We start from the raw sequence: 7,018 nt of genomic DNA, 5'->3' as shown, positions 1-7,018 counted from the left end.
CTTTGTTGTGCACTTTTTATGAGATTATGACAACCAAAGACGAACAAGAACAAAGGGCATCTTCTGTCTTTGATGTGTCTTTTTCTTGTTGTTTTAAAATGCTGGAACCTGGCTTGATGTCAACAAACCCTGCTTTTCGCTCTCTCTGATCTGTCTGTACTGAGATCAGAGAGAAGTGGTCAGCAGTTACTGGTAGTAGCAAACCATTGTGGTACAATCACATGATTCTGTCCCCATCCCCTACCGAGTACTGATTAAGGGATAGATTGAGTTGAAAGCACTGTCAATGCAATCAATATCAATCCGTATCTTTGTTGTCCCATTTGGGAATTGTGTACTGCAGTTGATGACAAAACCCTGGATGGGAAGGCGACTGTGTTTTTTGTTCCAGCCCTTGACTTATTACACATTTTGTTGTGTTAAAGCCGGAATTTTAAATGGATTACATTGAGATTTTGTTTCACTGGCCCACACACAATACCCTATAATGCCAGAGTGGAATTATGCTTTTAAATGTTTACAAATTAATTCAAAATGAAAAGCTGAAATGTCTTGAGTCAATAAGTATTCAACCCGTTTCTAATGGCTATCCTAAATAAGTTCAGGAGTAAGCATTTGCTTAACAAGTCACATAATAAGTGTCATGGACTCAATCTGTGTGCAACAGTGGAGGCTCCTCAGAAAAGGAATGGGAGGACCATCCTCCTCAGTGAATTCCATAAAAATAAAAATGGTAAAACATTTAAAAAGTTCTGAATTTTTGATAACATTATACTAAATATAATCACGTCTCCAAATAACTGATTAAAACACACTATTTTGCAAAGAAGGTCTACAGTAGTGTCGTGTCTTTGTCATCATTAACAGTGAAGACTTATTTTTATCAAATCAATTCTCTGTCATTATTATTACGTGATTAAACTAATCATGTTAAATGTAATTACAAAATTATAATTTTCCTAATTTAACTCTTCAGATATTTTAAAATCTGATCAATTCATCTTCTTATTAATGAATTCATCTTTACCTCACATTAGTCTCATTCCAAACATCGTAAATTGTTGGTTATCTGCACGAATCCAGCCTTTACTATGAATCATCCATACACCAATTGTCTTAATCATTTATTTACTAACTAACTAAATAATCACAGAAATGCATAAACAAACAACAGTTATGGTTACAAGGAAATGATAGGGGAGGTTCCCCAGTGGGCTAAGCCAATATGGTGGCTTGGTGGACAAAGGGAAGTGGGTGTGGACTGAAAAGGTTGGGAAAGACAAAAGGAGTCACTACACAGTTGATAATTATATAAATTGAAATGCTAATCCTTTGCACATGAATGCTCACTCGTTCAGGAATAATTGCAATCAATATATGTATTTACGCTCAGTGTGTCGTTGTGATCTCTTTTGGAATCATGAGTCCTTCTGTTGGAGAGCCAGTTCATCATTGTCTCTCTCTCTCTGCTTCCCTGAAGATCAAAGTATTTCGTGGTTAGAATGTATACTTCAAAGTACCATTCAGATATGTTCTCATAGAATAGATGTTTCGGCGGTTGTCAGTCTGCGCATCCCAGGTTGATGTCATTTCTAGCTGCAGACTAGTAATTATTATCTAAGATTTGCTCTTATTCTGTTGGGATCGATAGTCTCAGAGTTTAAGCATGTCCAGCCGTGTAGCCAATGCTCCAGGTGGTATGGTTAGGAATTCAACACCCGTGTAGCCAATGCTCCAGGTGGAATTAGGAATTCAACACCCGTGTAGCCAATGCTCCATGTGGTATGGTTAGGAATTCAACACCCGTGTAGCCAATGCTCCACGTGGTATGGTTAGGAATTCAACACCCGTGTAGCCAATGCTCCAGGTGGTATGGTTAGGAATTCAACACCCGTGTAGCCAATGCTCCACGTGGTATGGTTAGGAATTCAACAACCATTACAACCTTAGCTTGTACTGAGGTTTTTGTGGTCTAAACTCAACCTGTGCCCCCTCGGTGTCCATCGAGGTATGTGTGGTCTGAAGAGGATTTCCTCAGGAGTGGGTTTTATTCATAACAATTGAAAAGGCGGATCTATGACGCCAGATCATGTCTTTGCTCACGGGGGCGGGCCAATGACTTGGTTCAACTATAAAGGGAATACAGATCTCTTTCATTAAAGGTTTAACATCACCTTACATCATTTCATATATAGTTTCATCTTTACTCAGTAATTTTATACAAGAATTAGATGCAAACCCCATAAATGAGAAATGTACATATTCATAGATATAGTTATGTGTGTTTCCTGTCCTCTCTGAGGTCACCAAATGAAACACACTCATCATACCCGTCCCTTAAGTGTCCACTGACCATTCCCACTTTCTCACAAGTGGACATTTCATATAAAATTCCAATTTTGTCGGTTTAGGAGTTTGCAATATGAAATCCTTTGTTCTCTCTATGTGTCTCTCTTTCTGCATGGCCAGGGGGAGAGAGTCTCCTCCAGGAATTTACGACCTGAGATAGAGCGAGGGGGTGCCATGATCTATACCCAGAAAGGGCCACGTCATGACAGTAGCATCAACAGCACTCTGTAGGGTAGCACCATTGTGTAGCCAGAGGACAGCTAGCTTCTGTCCTCCTCTGGGTAAATTGACTTCAATACAAAACCTAGGAGGCTCATGGTTCTCACCCCCTTCCATACACTTACACGGTAATTATGGCAACGTCCTCCAGCCTGTCAGAGCTCTTGTAGCATGAACTAACATGTTGTCCACCCAATCAAAGGATCAGATCATTAATCTATTACTGAAAGCATACTCTACAGCTAGCTAGCACTGCAGTATATAAAAGGTGATGAGTAGTTGACTCAAAGAAAGAGAAAGACAATAGTTGAACAGTTACATTTCTTCCAAAATTACAGAAAAGCAAGAGTGAAATAGAGAGATTTTGTCATTCTTTTTCATTTTCAATTTCACTTACTTAGCTATCAAATGCAGTTAGCTAGTTTCGCCTACTGAAACACCCTGATTGAACAGAGGAATGCTATGTTAGCTAGCTGGCTATAACTTTCCAACACAACACTGTAACTCTTCCAAGTCAAGGTAAGCTTTTGGTATTACTAATTCATTGCCACTGGGGTGCGCCGATGTAACTGCTTACTGACTGTACACAAATGTTACTGCATGATTGTAGCGGGTTTACTAACGTGTTAGTTCTATTAGCTATGCTGACTATGATGTTAATTTAGCTAATATGGTGACAAAAATGTAGACTGTGTGCATGTAGACTGTGTGCATTGGTTTAGCTTGGTCACATACAGCTGATGTGTTGTGCATTGAAGTCCACAAGCAAAGGGAAGAGGTGAGAGGAGGAGAGCCATAGATGTGAGAAGGAACACAACATGGCTGCTATGAAAGTGAACTGTGTTTACAGTTGATCACAGTATTTACAGTGATCAGGGGTGGATTCATTCCACCGATTCTGTTGAAAAACTTTTCTTAAACGGAAGCAAAGAGAACAAAACAGGGATAAACATACCTGAATTTTTCCAATAGAAACTCTTGTTTGCAACGGTATTGAATGTCACTAATTCAGTTGCCGGAGAGGACGGAAACCACTCAGGGATTTCACCATGAGGCCAATGTTTAAAACTGAGGATGGATCAACAACATTGTAGTTACTCTACAGGGAATACAGACCAGCTACAGACCAGCTAGAGACCAGCTACAGACCAGCTAGAGATGAGCTAGGCACCAGCTACAGACCAGCTACAGACCAGCGACAGACCAGCTACAGACCAGCTACAAACCAGCTATAGACCAACTAGAGACCAGCTACAGACCAGCTAGGGACCAGCTACAGACTAGCTACAGCGCACTCAAATTAAATCAAAGTTTATTGGTCAACTACATAGTTTAGCAGGTGTTATAGCGGTGCAGCGAAATGCTTATGTTACTAGCTCCTATGTCAAGAATCCAATATATAAATAAATATGCGGTGTGTATAAACAGTGTAACTAAAATACAGTAGAAATAAGCAGTAGTATAAATAAGCTATGACGGTATTTAAATACACAGTGTGAAACCGGAAGTGACCAGTGGTTCAATGTCTCTATAACATGGGACATCAGCAATGTGTGTGTGTGTGTGTGTGTGTGTGTGTGTGTGTGTGTGTGTGTGTGTGTGTGTGTGTGTGTGTGTGTGTGTGTGTGTGTGTGTGTGTGTGTGTGTGTGTGTGTGTGTGAGGTCACTAATAGGTATTCTCTATGTCTTCTTCCACACAGTACATCTCCGTTCATCATTTCCATCACTATAAACACAGTGGATGTCACTTAGCATATCAGCCGGGAGATAAGTACAGCTAACTTCCCAGTAAATCACAACTCCATTTGCCTTCTTTTCTTATCCCAGAATGCATTAGCCGTCCTTTGGAGCTCAGCGAAGCAGACAACATGAGCACACAGGTTGGAGAGAAATAGAGGGACAGTCGATAATTTCAGCCCCCCTGGGGATCTTGAGAAAGTCAAGCAAAACAGACTGAGCTTCGACTAATAAGAAACTCACGGAGCCTATGAGCACGTGCGTGGTCAAACACGCTCAATCGGCTTCTTTCTCTCTGCTTCTCTTTTTTCCCCACATATGTATAGAAGCACTTAAATAAGCACACATGTATAGTATCACAATACACAATATACACACACCTACTGTACACATGTGACTGTTATGTAGAGTTAAGACGCATTTAGTCACTTCGTTATATTGAATGTCCCTCATTCGCTAAGGGTTTGAGACAGACATTAATGACCCATAAACCATAGCATAACATTGAAATCCCCCCACCTTCCGCTCTTTAAATTGTATGCCATCATATTCACAGATTATTGTGACACACACACGCACGCACGCACGCACGCACGCACGCACGCAGGCACGCACGCACGCACGCACACACACACACACACACACACACACACACACACACACACACACACACACACACACACACACACAGAGAGTATGAGTACATGTAGTTCACTCCTCATTGTCATTCAGCAGTGAAGAACAAGCCAATCAGAAGTAAGAAATTAGATGAAAGTAAGATTGACTTGTCAAGCGAGAGAGCAGAGCAGTATCTGCATACGGAATGAGGATATCAGCCTAGCTCCAACTGAAAAAGCTTGTTGCTGTGGTAACACACCTGCAGTGTCGGACTGGAAGAAAGTTCAGTGATGTAAAGGGTTTGAGGCTTCTGGCAGGGTGGGTGTGTGTGTTGGGGGGTTCTATGTGTGTATGCTTGTGTGTATACACCTGTCGCATGCTTGAGCTTCCTTATTCACTTCAGAATTCAGTTTTATCCCTCCATCCTGTGATATAGACAAGGAGCTAAGCATATTTCCCTCTATTGGTCTGCTAGATATACTGTATATAATGTGATATACCCATAGACTGTAAAAAGAATGGACAGAGCCATCAATGACGCCACCCCATTGTTTCCAATATGAAGTCTCAGTGGTTCATTTGATGATCAGGAAGTGTCGTTTCGGAAATATCGAATGCGCAGTTTGAGCTACTCTATGAAGTGACGTTGCAGGCTAGCTCAGTGCTGTCCTTTTCTTTACACAAGGATTGACCACTATAATGGGACATCCTGCTTTCTGGAAAAAACAACCTGCAGTACCCCAGCCTTGAACTTCATGGCTTCAGGCTAGATGAAGAGAATGGGGCAGGCCCTGTACTTGATCACCTCTCTTCTCCTCTTCTCTCCTCCTCTTTTCTCCACTCTCTCATTTATTTCAATTAGTCATGCTTTACTTTTCCCTTAAGAAGGCGCTTGGCGGCGAGCGGCCACATATAGGCTGAGAAATATTCTGCGCTCTGCCTGTAATGAAACATTTAGATGCACGGAGAGCAACGGCTGTGCATTAATATGAACTTCGAGGCTATAGGCTGGTTTCAACCACGGCAGTTTCTTGATGTCTTAGTGCAGGATCCCATGAACTGCAGCGGTAGTGGTAGTAATAAATCAAATCAATAATCATTTTAGCAGCAGCGTAGGTGTGAGGGGAGCAGTAGTTAGTCATTTAACAGCCTTATGGCCAGGGGACAGAAGCTGTTTAAGAGTATGTTGGTGCCATCTGGCGGACGGGAGCATGGAGAACAGTCCATTTCTCAGTTGGCTGGAGTCTTTGACAATTTTTAGGGCATTTCTCAGACATGTCTGGCATGTACACTACATAACAAAAAGTATGTGGACACTTGCTCGTCGAACATCTCGTTCCAAAATCAAGGCCATTAATATGGAGTTAGTACCCTCTTTGTTGCTATAACAGCCTCCACTAGATGTTGGAACATTGCTGCGGAGACTTGCTTCCAATCAGCCACAAGAGCATTAGTGAGGTTGGGCACTGATGTTGGGCAATAAGGCCTGGCTCGCAGTCTGCGTTCAAATTCATCCCAAAGGTGTTTGATGGGATTGAGTTCAGAGCTCTGTGCAGGCCAGTCAAGTTCTTCCACACCAATCTCAACCAACCATTTCTGTTTGGACCTCGATTTGAGCACAGGGGCCTTGTCATGCTGGAACAGGAAAGGCCCATCACCAAACTGTTGACACAAAGTTGGTAGCACAGTATTGTATAGAATGTTATTGTATACTGTAGTTTTAAGATTTCACTTCACTGGAACAAAGGGGTCTAGCCCGAACCATGAAAAACAGCCCCAGACCATTATTCCTCTTCCACCAAATTTTACAGTTGGCACTATGCATTGGGATAGGTAGCATTCTCCTGGCATCCGTCAAATCCAGATTTGTCCTCCGGACAATGGTGACGCGTGATTCATCACTCCAGAGAACGAGTTTCCACTGCTCCAGAATCCAATGCCGGCGAGCTTTACACCACTCCAGCCGACTCTTGGCATTGCACATGGTAATCTTAGGCTTGTGTGCGGCTGCTCGGCCATGGAAACCCATTTCATGAAGCTCCTGATGAATAGTTATTGTGCAGATGTTGCTTCCAGAGGCAGTTTGGAACTCGAT

This window comes from Oncorhynchus nerka, linkage group LG2 (assembly GCF_034236695.1).
Source record: "Oncorhynchus nerka isolate Pitt River linkage group LG2, Oner_Uvic_2.0, whole genome shotgun sequence".
NCBI classification, from domain to species: domain Eukaryota; kingdom Metazoa; phylum Chordata; class Actinopteri; order Salmoniformes; family Salmonidae; genus Oncorhynchus; species Oncorhynchus nerka.
Note: the sequence above shows the minus strand (reverse complement) of the source record.